Here is a 13,119-nt window from a genome sequence, read left to right as displayed (position 1 = left end):
AATCAGTGTGTTGTCCCTAGAAATATTTTGGAGATACTGATCAGTTTCCTTAGGCGGACAGTCTGTATTCAAGAGGGAAGTCAAATGAATCATAAATTCAGCAGTATATTATGTCCTCCAAGATGTCCTCATAAAGCACTATGAAATGAAATGAAAAATACATTTTTAAGTTCTAATCTTGTGTCCCTGTGTTTTTTAGTCTTTTTTTTTTTTTTAAAAACTCACCCTAATTGTCAGTATTTTTATTTTCTTTTATCACAAAATCCCTTTCTGTTCCTGTAAAATGTAAAAAAAAAAAAAAAAAATCTTGAACATGGGGGCTCATAAATGTATCCAATAATATTTCAGATAACAACCTGACCTGCCCGTCATATCAAACCGAACTTGACCGTTAGGGGCAGAGCAATATCATAGTAGGAGGTTCGAATTTCATTTGGTGAAAAGCTTGTTTGCATTTCCTCAAAAATCGACTGAGGTTAAACTCATTCATTCATAACTTCATTTTCACTGCAACTTTAAGTTCTCAATAAGCTTGAAACAAACTAGCACGTACAAAGTATAGTCGGAACATGTCTAAAAGACAGTTTATGTGTATTTCTTCTGAATGACTGGGCTTTAAGGTGTCAAAAATCATGTAGAGGTGCAATTAATCCATAGACTTTATAAAATAATAGACGTAGCCACCCTGTTGTCACCCATTGATTTGTTGACTCAGAGTTTAGCATTTTGGCCGTCGACATCATGGATTTTTTGTTCCAGAAGTGACCCTATCTTGGCGAGAGGGTTGAGCTAAACCTAACGCGAGCTGCTAGCTCTATTAGCATGTTGCCTTTACAGCTATGGTTAGTGATGATGCTAATGCTGTTTTTTTGTTAGCAAAAGAGGCATTTTTTGTTAGCGAAAAACAGGCTTAAAACCATTATCACAAAATGCAATTACTGGAAAAACTGGACATCTGATTCCTAAGAGGGTCTTTAAGTACAACCACATGCCGAACAAGTCTTTTTTAGTGTGACCTAAATGTTACAATTGAATTTTATGAACTGAAAACACACTGAAATAGTGACAGCTACACCTATACTCTGGGAATGTAGGGTTATGCCATGGTTACATTACCTCACCCATAGGTCTGTGCAAAGCATTTCAGACGTCACTGTCTTGGTTTTTTTGGACCCAAGTGTGACCACATTTAGACATGAGGGTGGAGCTATGGAGGAGGGAGGGGTCGATCTGACTCACAGACTGTGGTGACGCCTATCAGACAGCTTGTCCCTCAAAGTGGCCATGTCCTTCAACTTTAAGCCTTAATAAAATGTTTACGCATGAGTTCTATAAAAATTCTCCGTATTTATCATAAACAGGAAATCAGTTATAGAGACAAAAAAAAAGGAGGGGGGTTGTGCCAGGCTACAAACACATTCATTTCCATGTAAAGTTGGGCATTTTATGGGGATGGACTCATGTATGGAGCCAGCCTCAAGCGCCCATTAGAGGAACTGCAGTTTTTGACACATAGGCGCTGGCTTCACTTTTCAGCCGCAGAGGTTGCCGCTTGGATTAATCATATGAAAGGGGTTAACACATTTGTCCAGCCTTTCCTTAACAACATTCACGGTGTTGATTTTGGTTGTACACATGGAAAGGGATGGCAGTAGTTGTGTTACCAATGAAAAAGAGTTTGAGGAAACACTTCTTATCTTGCCCATCCAAGGGTCGGATTCAGCCCTCCAATTCCACCTTTGAAAGATTCATAGGGGAAGGGTTTTTTAAGACACTATTAGACGACCCGACAAGCACTTAGTTTGAAGTAAACTATCAGAGTTATTCTTCACAGATTTTCTAGACTTTTTTGAAAAGATAGTACAGTATATGTGCTGTATTTAAAACTGCCCACGTAATCAATTATCCATTGATGGCAAATTGATTCCCTGGTTAAAAGAGTCTTGTGGCACTTTTCCACAGACCTCTCTACAGCTTCATAGACATTTCTCACCATGTTGCTCATTCACAGGCTGTGAATCTCGAGATTATGGCCACAATTGCTGCATTTCACAATAGGAAAAGTAAAGTACCCCTGCTGAGAACTCCAAATCCCTCAGTGTGTAGATTCGCTCTAAAATAGAATTCCCCGGGGAATATTTTCTTCAACACCTTGAATTTTAATCATATACCATTACAGTGGGGATATTTTCTCTGGTACAGTATGCCGAAATGTAATATATTCTAGCCATGAATTGCTTTCCCTGAGGTGTCCTTCCCTCTGGGGAGTCAGAAGTTGGCATTGTGAGAAAAACTTTTAGGTAGTAAGAATGTTAAATGACCAGCGCAGGGTGATCTCAATCCAATCAAAATGCTGCGATTTCATTCCCATAAGAAGCCAGCTTCAGAGTACGCTGGCACAGAGAGGAAAATAAAATAAGGGAGCATTGCGTTTGAACTGCAATGGTGATTTTTGTCTTGATTTGCTTGTGGCCACCTGAGTCAGCATTTGTCACAGCGCATTTCGTTACAGACTCAGTCAAATTTATCTGGCCGGTAATCTAATTTAAATGCCGTGGGAGGAGAGTGTGGACCCTGTGGCGCATACTATCATGGCCCGAGTGCCAAAAAGTTGATATTCAGACCCAGCTAAAGGGACAAAGATAGAACACCGGCATTAATATTTCATGAGGGAATGCCATTTTCTTTGTATAATCAAAAGTGTTCTTATTTTGCATTTGATAAAGTGCTATCAAAACTGTAGCTGCCATGCATAAAAGGATACTTCTCTAGTGTGCATCTTAATTATTGTGTGAATAAATTACGCTGCTGCTCTTAGAAGTATTCAGTGGGTGGATTATGATCCTCACCCCTCAAAATGTCCTTGCAAAATGTCAGAGGCTTCACTGCTCCTCTGAGAGAAAGATTTAACACTCAGATGGATTATTCTTTCACATAATAAATTCATCTATTGATTTAACTGTGAAAGGTTTCCATAGATGGAGGATGGCAGGATCTTTTATCCCTGAAGCAAGTCTGCCTCAACTTTAGGTCACATCAACAGTTAGCAACAATGTCAAAACACAGACATTTATAATGTCACCTGTTTATATATAACCTCTGCCTCTACCGAAAAAACTTTCTTCCAAAAGTCTGATTTATGACATCTTTGTTGTTTAAGTGTTGCGTAGGTGTGCGACGGCGGTGCATATTGCTTCTAGTTGCTGGGGATAGCAGAGGGGGGGGCAGGTAGTTTATTGGCTCATCACTGGTAGTGCAACAGTAATACATTCCTTTTTGCATTCTAATTTTGTACAAATCCACTGCTTGTTCAATGGGCCTTAGTGAGATGGATGCACAGGTTTATAATAAACAGGGGACATCATTATGCAAATGAAGGAAATATTACACCCAGGAGTCGTAAAAACGTCTGTGATGTGTGTGGTGGGCGGCAGAGTCTCGAAAAAGCGCGGCACAACACTGTTCATTGCCTTACGCAAATGTCATTATAGTCAGATTAGAAGGCGAGGGGGACCGAGGGTAGTGAAGCAGTCACTGGCTTGGATGGCAGACTGATAGGTTTGGCATGAGAGTCTGTCTGTAGTACAGCATCAGGCGCTGATTGCACAGAAGATGTACATGGCTTTTAATAATCAGATTTACTGAGCACAAAGCAGCTCTAATTGGTTTTAAATTTTTGCTAATTGGCATTTATGGAGGGCTGCTCAGCAGGAAAGAGGGATGGCGAGGAGAGGCGGGTTTGTGAGTGAGCGGCCTCAGCGGAACCGCTGCACTCTTAGAGGCTGTCAGCTCGGTGACTCTCATACATTAACTCCTCTATGGTGAAATAAATAAATAAGAATAGCCAAACAAACTGTGAGAGAGACACAGTGGTACTTAGTAAGGAGCCCCTTGTTAGTATTCAAAGAGAAAAGTGTCCATTAAGGTTAATTTTTAGTCTCTCCCCAGAGCGAGCTTAATGGACAGGCGTTCTAGCAGCGGCTGGCTCAGAGTCCCAAACTAAACTGAGCTCTGACACAAACACACAACTGTGTGAGGAACTTCATCTGCATCACACAGAGGGAATTAAAGAGTGAAGCAGCCTTCACAGACTTTACACCAGGGATACTCAACCTGCTTTGCTTGGGGCCAATGACAGGAGGTCAGGAGTCAGTTGCAGCAGCTCCGTGCATCTTTCTAGTATTTTAGGACATCTCATGGACTTTAGAACATTTCTAGTATTTTAGGACATTTATCACATTTTAAGACATTTACAGAATTTTAGGACATTTCTCTGATTTAGGAGTTTTCTAGGATTTGGGGACATTTTAAGGATTTGAAGACATTTCTATGACTTTAGGACATTTTCAGGATTTTTAGGATGAATTTTGGACATTTCTTTGATTTAAGGACATTTTAAAGACTTAAGCATGTTTTTAAGATTCTAGGACATTTCTCGGATATTAGGATGTTTCAAGAATTTTTGGAAATTTCTAGGATTTACGGATGTTGCTAGGGGTTTAGTTTGGTTCAAGAATTTAGGATGATTTCAGGACGTTTCTAGGAATTTCTGACATTTTTCAGATTTTAGGACATTTCATGGATTTTATGATGTTTTCAGATTTTAAGACATTTCCAGGATTTTAGGACATTAGCAATTTATCTAGGACTTCTGTCTGGGGGTGTGGGGAATCCTCCGCTGGCACTTTTTTTGATGAACAAGCTCTATTTTGTTAGTGTTTTATGCACTCTGGCACCCTATGTATACTAGAAGTATAAAAACAATTTCCAGTGTCAAACACTTTATTTTTATTATGAATTAGAAAATGATTGGGGGGCCATCTGGCACCCTGTCGGGGGCCAGATTTGGCTGTAAGGTGAGTAGCACTGCCTCACACCCTGGGGAAGGCACAGTGCTGCTTTTAGTGGCTTTACAGTATATCATATTATTGTCACACTTCATGACAATAAACAAGCTAACGTCAACGCAGACTGCTTATTCACCACTTGTATTAAAACTATCAGTCACGATGTCATTGTTTTCTTTTAACACATTCATCTTCATGGTCACAGTTGAACTGGGTGATATTAGTCTTTATCTTAACCCACCGTGTTCATGTTGTATTCATACATCTCTTTATAAGCAGCGTGGCGGGGGCCCGAGGCTCGCTTGCTCGGTGGCACGGATGTGATGAATGGCTGCCAGCGGCTGGCACTGCCTGCTGATGGATGGGGGGGAAAAAATGCTAATGGCCTATTGTTTTAAGGCCTTCGCCCCGCCGTAACTTATAGCATTGTGAAAGCCTTTCGCCACAACCCCATCAATTTGTCACAACCCGAAAGTTCAGAGTCAGAAAATAAAAAGGGAGAAGGGAGAAGGGCTGCTGGGTGATTTAAAGTCAGATGTGCAGTAAGAGAGCCCACAGAGTGAAGTGGAAGGTGCTGGAATGCTTGATGCGCCATATGTTTCATGGCATGTGTTAGCATAACATACAGCTTGGTCTTGTAAAGTGGATAATTTTCTTTATAGTGTGCAGAGTGCCTGGCTGATGAAACATCTGTCTTGGTGGTTGTGGATGACTTCTCATATACTGCAGCATTAGAAAAACCAGCACAGATTCCTTGTGGAGTTTAAAAAAAAAAAAAAGATTTTACAGTATGTACTCGTACAGTATGTCACACAGTGTACGAGTTGTAGTACATTAGCCTCAGAGAAAGAGACTGTGTAGGAAGTGGATTTGAACCTGCCGAGTTGACACATCTTAATTTTGGTTGTCAGAATTGTACCTGCAAGGAAGCTGGAAGATTCACAAGAGATCAAGTGTACATCCTTGGAAGACCTCCCTGCAACATGTATGAGTGGCAGTGCATCTGTCTCACCTGTTCTGCAGCTCTCATTATCACAGACATTTAGCAGCTTTGCACACAGATTGTGAAATACGAAAGTTTCGAGGGCAATGTTTGAAGCCTGGATTTGCCTCACCTCAGGAAGTCATATAAAGCACCAAGCTAAAACTAATGCAACAGCTCTGCAATAAATCCTACCTCCATGAAAGCTTGCTCTGCTGTTGAACTGTATTGCATTATACCGAGACATGTCTCTGCTATTTACCCCCCCTTGTTGAAATAATGGGGTGGGCAAAATAATAAAAAACACCTGTAAAGCAGTACAAGCACCAAAAACTGCATCCACCAAAAGGTGTCTAGAAACATTTTAAATTTATGCCAGGATACTCTACATTTAGCTCTGTTTTGGTCTCCATTATGTCCCCAGGAACAGCACTGGCCCTTGAGGCCAAAAGTGGAATTACAATATACAGGTCCCTCAAGTGATGCCATGGGGCCCAAAAAGACTTCATTTTTTGGAGCCTCACAACCCCTGCAGAATGACTATCAGGATTTGATCCATCCGGTATGATAACATTTCAAGTCTCAAAGGGTTGCATAATTATCATAATCACTTTATCCTCATCCAAGTTAGCAGAGTGCTAAAGCAGAAGGTAGTTGTTTGCAGCTGTAAGTCTTCAGTGTGCTTGCTCTCTGGGCCCCACAAGTTTTTTTGGTTCATGCGCCACTGAGCCATTTTCAGGAATGAACGGGGGTTCGACTCCAATGTTATATTCAGTTGTCATTATACATCCATGTTCCCCACATACTCCTGAGAGAAATATCTGGCTTTCTAGCAGCTACATCCTCCACTATATTGTTATTGTAATACTGAATGTAGTGCATCATTACAATTCAATTTAATGGATATACTTTTCATAAAAACACACCATAAGACCTAGTATTGCTTTTTATGTGTAATTCTCTCCAAATTAAGTCCACTCTTAAAGGTACAATTTTTATATTAAAATTTTTGGACAAATTCCTGAGCTAAAAGGGATGCTATGCAAAATACAGAGCGGATGAGTTGTTTGGACACAGTTCTCAACATGGAGGTGGCTGAACTGGCAGCTAGCAGCTTACAGTGATAACTTTATTAATAGCACTTAACAAATGCAACAATGCTGACAGAGCTCATGGTGTTAACCACAGGAAGATCTGGAGGGTTGGCATTATGCTACACTTTAGTGACAACATCATCCCAGTGTCAGCAGTAATTGCTGAATGAGTGCAGTGCAAAGCAGCATTGACGAGCTAGCCCGTGTGATACACACATGCACTAACACACATGCATGGCTGGACCAGCTGAGTGCAACAAACCACAGGATGCCATTACTTCACTGTATCTTTACATAGCAAATAGTCTTTCGCTGCTTTATTAATGCACTGAATGGCGCATACAGATACCCCTTGAAAATTTGATGTAAATATTTCTATGCTTTGCCACCTTTAGTCTAGGTAAATGTGAACATTAAAGATAGAGTAGAGCATGACTCTAATGTCTGTAAAAAAGCCTCACTACACAGAAAATTACAACAGACCAGTTAAACATAGAAGTTAGAGTGTAACCTGTGATGGATGTTAACAACAGATAGTTCCGATAAAAAAAAAAAAAAAATTAAAAAATTAAGACCTTTTAGTCTGTGTTTCTAACTCCAAATATTTTCTAGGATGTTTATTCTTAAATAAAATCTAAAATCTGACAAAAACTACAGTACTACAAAAAGTTGTAACAATCCAGAATTATCCTTGCATTTGTCTCAGTGAGCTGTCGTTGTTGCCAGTTGGTATTGCATTTTCTTGGCTCTCACATTTCTCACTTCACAACAGCTAATCCTAAAATTAGCATCTCTGGTAGCTTTGGTGCCACGTAACAGTTCCTCGTCATTCAGAGGAAAAGATCTGTGATAGATCCGGTAGCTTTATCTCCATCCTACATGTCTGGACTTCAGTTCCACTTCTTAGCTCTTCTAAAATTGGAAAGTCTGTCTGAGCAACCTATCTTGTTATAGAAGGCACAGCATGTGCAGGTCCATTCAGCTGATCATGCCATACTTGGTAATCTGTGACATCTTAACTTCACTTTCAATTTCCAACACTTTCCAAAAGAAAAAAGTGAGAAAAGATAGAGTGTATATGAAATATCTTCTTTCGCCAATTTATCCCTGTGGAGCTGCCGTGTACAAGGTATCAGTGACAAACCGGGAACATATCCAGGAGAAGTGGAAATCGTTTTAGTGGTAAATTGCAGGGCGTTTCACAGCGTTCCATTTTGTGAGAAAATATGCAGCCTTATTTCCCCTAAATTTATCCCCTCGTCAGTCTCTCACTTTCACACCCCCTTCCCTTTTTATTAATTTATTTTCTCCTTAATCTTTCTCATTTTACATATTCAGTGCAGACATCCAGATCTGGGCTGATAAATTCTGCTCATTGTGTTCCTAACAAGTGACTATTTGCATAACAAGGAACATGATAAATGACATCAAAGACATTAATTGACTGAAGTGCGTCATGAGATAAAAACACATTGTCTCTCCTGGTACTGATTCTGTGTCCGTTATGGGATTCAAGACCTTGAATCTCTACAAGAATGAATGCAAACAGATAATAACCTGGAAAATCCATTCAGTGGAGCAGCTGTGACCCTTGATTTTTCTCTCGGACCCTGCAGTAATCTCTTTCCAGAGGACAGAGCTGACATAATGTGATGTGCATACCCTCCCTGCGTGTTCAAAATAACTGCTGATGTAATTTGGTAATGTAGGCATGAGTCTGTATATCATTCTGCATTTTTGGACAGCACCACAGATAAGCTTTTTCTCTCTGTTGGTCACATAACCTTGAATATATTATCTCTGAGGACAGTCACATGGGAGTGTTCGGGGTTTATTGGATTGCCGACAAAGTGGCACAGCAAAGTTCATCCGTATGTCCTTGTGAAAGTACTGTCAGCATTTGTGTTGAATTCAGATATTCTCTTGAAGAAAATATTTTTTTCCGCTCCAAGGTTCGTGTTGTTTTCTAGAGAATCCTTCTGCTTGGTGAGAAAAGAGACAGATGAAGTAGCAAAGCTGGGCTGTAAGATGGAGTGTGTTGCTTTTCTGACTCAATTGTTGAGTAAATGCAACTGTCTTGTATAGTTGGAGTCAAACTTTATTGTTGGCTCTTTTTGCCAACACATTCTCATTCAAGGTCTTCACATATTGCTGCTGTGCAGTGGACTTAAGCTACATATTATGCTCCAGGCATCCCTCTGCATCTGCTCTTTACATTTCAGAATGCTTCCTTATATAACCTTGTGACTGGCAGCATTTCAACCTGCTGCTGTCCTGCTGCATTTCACGTGGGTGTTTTAGGCATACACAAAAGGTTTGTTTTTGGGGTTGTGATGTTACTTCAAAAGCACTGTCAAAGTGGCGGTATTTTACGAGTTTGGAGTGAGAATAGTCTGTCAGTGCCTATAGCCTTACCCATATAAATGATCGCCCGCCGCAACTGGTGGCCTGTGCAATGCAGCTAGCTATGACGCATTCTGTCTTTTAGATTTTCCAGCTCCCTGTTCAATCAGAGGTTAAACATTTGCTTTTGGTCAACTGTATGAATTTGGATGTCACAGTTCACTAAATTTTAAGAGACTGCAAATCATGAGACCAGATTTACTTCAGTCGTGTGAGCGAATCTGCTGATTTTGATTCTGACGATGCAGTTAAAAAATTTTTTACCCGAGACATTTTACCATTTTAATTGTTGATATAGCCAAACCTAAACAACTGGACCAACACCCTAGGATGCGTTTGATAGTCGCTCTAAGCACCAGCTCACACTTTAGCCAAACTGGACTTTTCGTTAATTCATAGTGATCAGGCCCCATGGAAAACTGCTTAGCTTTGCAGCATTTTTTTTCAGTGGCCACTTTTATAAAGGAGATGTGTGTGACAGGACACCTTGAAATTCAAACAAAGACAATTATCAGTCTTTCCAGATAAAATTTTTCATTCGTGGTGGCTTTATAATTGTAAACCTTTCCTAGAGCCATGAAAAGTAGTATTCTGGACAGAAATGAAGTCATTTCAAAGGACTCACCATTATCAGTTGATGAACTTGTGGGGATGAAGTAAATTTGTACATTTTTGTTCAACCTTTGATGAAAATTTGCACAGTTGACTGCTGTTATGACAGACTTTTGATGGTACAAGAGTACCAAGAAGCTAAAAAATTAGCTGCACCAACCGATTTCAAACCTTCTCTAATTAGAACTTTACAAAAATGAAACCAGCCAAAACAAACAGCAGCCACAGCATGAGTAGTCAGTAGTATATCACCAGGCCTCTAGGACCAATTTTTCATGCACATGCAAATTAATCCTGATGCTCCACTTTCTCATTGGCCTGGCCACAAATACTCATATTTTTTGTTGCAGATGGGTGCACATTTTCTCAATGACCATTTTAGCCTATAGCAGCAAACTGTGGAGCTTTTGACCTTTTTCTGAGAGGCCAAGGATTTCTTTCTGTCCCAAATGTTTGGAACTGGCTGTGAAAAACCCTCCACTGCACATTGTTCAAATATAGCGAGGGACAAAAATCAGCAACAGACACTTTTATATCAAGTGTATTAAATTTAGATGTAGCTGAGTCACCCTGAGCCTCCATCCTGCTGCTCTGTTCACTTGGAGACAAAAATTGTTGACTGAAAACTTCAAACTCTGGAGTGCAAGACACAGTCCAGCTGGAACACTCACACCTCGCACAAATTAAACTGCATTTATTGTATCACAACATGTCAAAAACACAGTGTCCAAAAAGTACAACTGCAGACTGAAAGTGAGGATCTCACTTCCGCATGGTAATTGGAATTGCATTTACTTTTCCGTATTTCTTAAGATAAATCTTTATCTAAAGCTTGCAGATGTAGCCTCGGTGTATTTGGATACACAAATATTCATCCAAGCAAGCTGTGCTTGATGTAATTAGGCATTCTTCCAGTTTAATCAACTAACCAGACGCACACATACTCACTTCCTCACCGTTTGAAAGCAACTCAATTTTGAGGCAAAAACATCAAGCAGTGTTTCTGCCTGTAAAGTTCCTCTTTCCATTCACATTTCTGTTTATCTGCTCTTCATTACAGACTTCCTCTATCATCGTCACTCAGAGTTGCTGCGACTTGACACCGCTTCCAGGAACGTGCTTCACCTCTTAGAAAAACAGCTGCACATTCACTAGTCAGGATTTAGTTGACTTTTCCACACTAGCTTTGCATAAATCAACTTTGGAAACGATCCCTGAAGGGGGGTTCATCACGGGGGCTGAATCGCAATAAAACCCAACAATCAGTTATTATTCTTCACAATAGTGGGAGCAAATAGCAGCAACAGCGTGCTGTGCCTGAAAAGTGGGTGAGATTTTAGCTGCTTAACTGCAGGTCATCTCCTATAAGCACTGAGGCATTTGGATTAGCTACTCCCACACTGCTGTACTGTGGGACTGCTGCATGTGAAAAATATGCACACACACACACACACACACACACACACACACACACACACACACACACACACACTGTAGGCCTCTTTGGATACACTACTGTTGATCAATATGTGTGATGCAGCTTCCAGTAAAGAGCTGCTTGGCTTGCTGACACCTACACAAAAACCAATGCTTACAGAGACGTGATACTAAAACATCCTCCTCCGCTTGACATCACTTATTTAACATTTATATCAACACTTTTACCAAGCGCCTCTGATGGAGCGTGTGTGTCATGGATGACCTGAGATGCTCACTCATGATTGCAAATACTTTCAGGTCGTTGTATTTTTGTCTTATATTTTATTGTAGTGTATAATTGCATTGTTGGAGTGCGGTAGACATTTGGCTACATTTAACTGCAGGTAACCATAGCAACAATGCTCAAGTTTTACACCTCATTTCCTGAAAACTCTTGGGTTAAAGTTACTACAAACACATTTAAAAGGGTCACTTTGCAAAGAACAGATTTGCTTACAGAGGATTTGAGACCTACTGTATTTCCAAATGTTGTACCTGTTATCCAAAAACAGTGGAGCTAAAGAATTTTAGAATTTTTTTAGAATTTTACATCTGCTGCTTATAGCATGGCTGTAGTTGCCAATTATCTCCTGTGAAATTAGCTGAGTTGCCTGTATTTGTGTTAGTATTTGTTTTTATTTTGATGCAACTGCCAGTGGTGATGCATTTGAAGCCATTCTGCTAACAGTTTTTGACATGTCTATAGTGCCTCTCACCAAGCCGGACATATTGTCAAAACTACAAGTCGGAGGATAACTTTACCTGTTTCACGATACATAATCATGTTATAAACAACGTGATGGAAACACAGCATTAGGCAAAGCACTGCTATTAGATAAATGCTAATGTCAGCATGCTGCTTAGGATGACAATAGGTATTTTTGGGCCAAACCGTTGTGGGGACTCCCTGAGAGGAACTGCCCACTGCAGTGATGCTCCTTAAGCCAGTCAGGGGTGGCTGTGGCACTGCCACTTTCTCTTTAGTGAGACAAAATTGTGTTGCAATTCCACCATTGAATATACTAAGTAAAGCCTGGAATTCGCTGTCGATGCATTGTGTTATCTTCCATTTTTTGGCGTTAAGAGATTCTGTTTGTGTTCTGTGTTGTCTGTTGGTCACAGATGGTTTATGAGTTTTTAAAAATGTCTGGGTTTTTTTCTGGCTATTTACAATTTTTCCACTTAAATATATAGCATTCACTATGTCACGTGTGTTTCCTCTTGTGCTCGGAGGAAACCAACTCTAAAATAGGAACTATAAAAATATACCTCAAAATGGCTTTGGAAGGACTACAATCAATTGTAGTTCATGTGGCGCGAACAACAAAAAGGTGGTTCCTAGAACTATAAAAAGATTATCCGGTCTGAAAATGCCTAGCTTGTTGCTAACATGCCAAGTTAAGGAGGTTTACAATGATCACTAATGTAGTTTAGCCTTATAGCATGCTAGCAATTACTATCATCCAGCTGAGGCATGGATGTATAAACGGAACTGGATACAGCGTGGGAGGCGTGGTTGTGTTTACATCCACAAAAGTGCTTATACCCCATCAGCCAAAAATGTTCAACTTCCGTTGTAGCACTCTGCTAACTTGAATTGAAATAAAATTATTTAATCCTGAGGCTAATCTAGACTTTTCAAATATTCTTGGACCAAATGGATCAAATTACAAGAGTGAAATTGAGTGATATCGTTGGGGTT

The 13,119-nt window shown here is 40.1% G+C and overlaps 1 long non-coding RNA gene across 2 annotated transcripts in view; it reads left to right on the top strand.

The window, feature by feature from the left end:
- LOC148186598 (uncharacterized) overlaps positions 1-13,119 on the top strand; it is a 251,276-nt gene that overhangs the window by 236,236 nt on the left and 1,921 nt on the right. The window lies entirely within an intron of this gene.

This window comes from Plectropomus leopardus, chromosome 17 (genome assembly GCF_026936395.1).
Source record: "Plectropomus leopardus strain MGB_pleo_1.0 chromosome 17, ASM2693639v1, whole genome shotgun sequence".
NCBI lineage: Eukaryota > Metazoa > Chordata > Actinopteri > Perciformes > Serranidae > Plectropomus > Plectropomus leopardus.
This window is presented reverse-complemented; position numbering and strand designations above follow the sequence as displayed.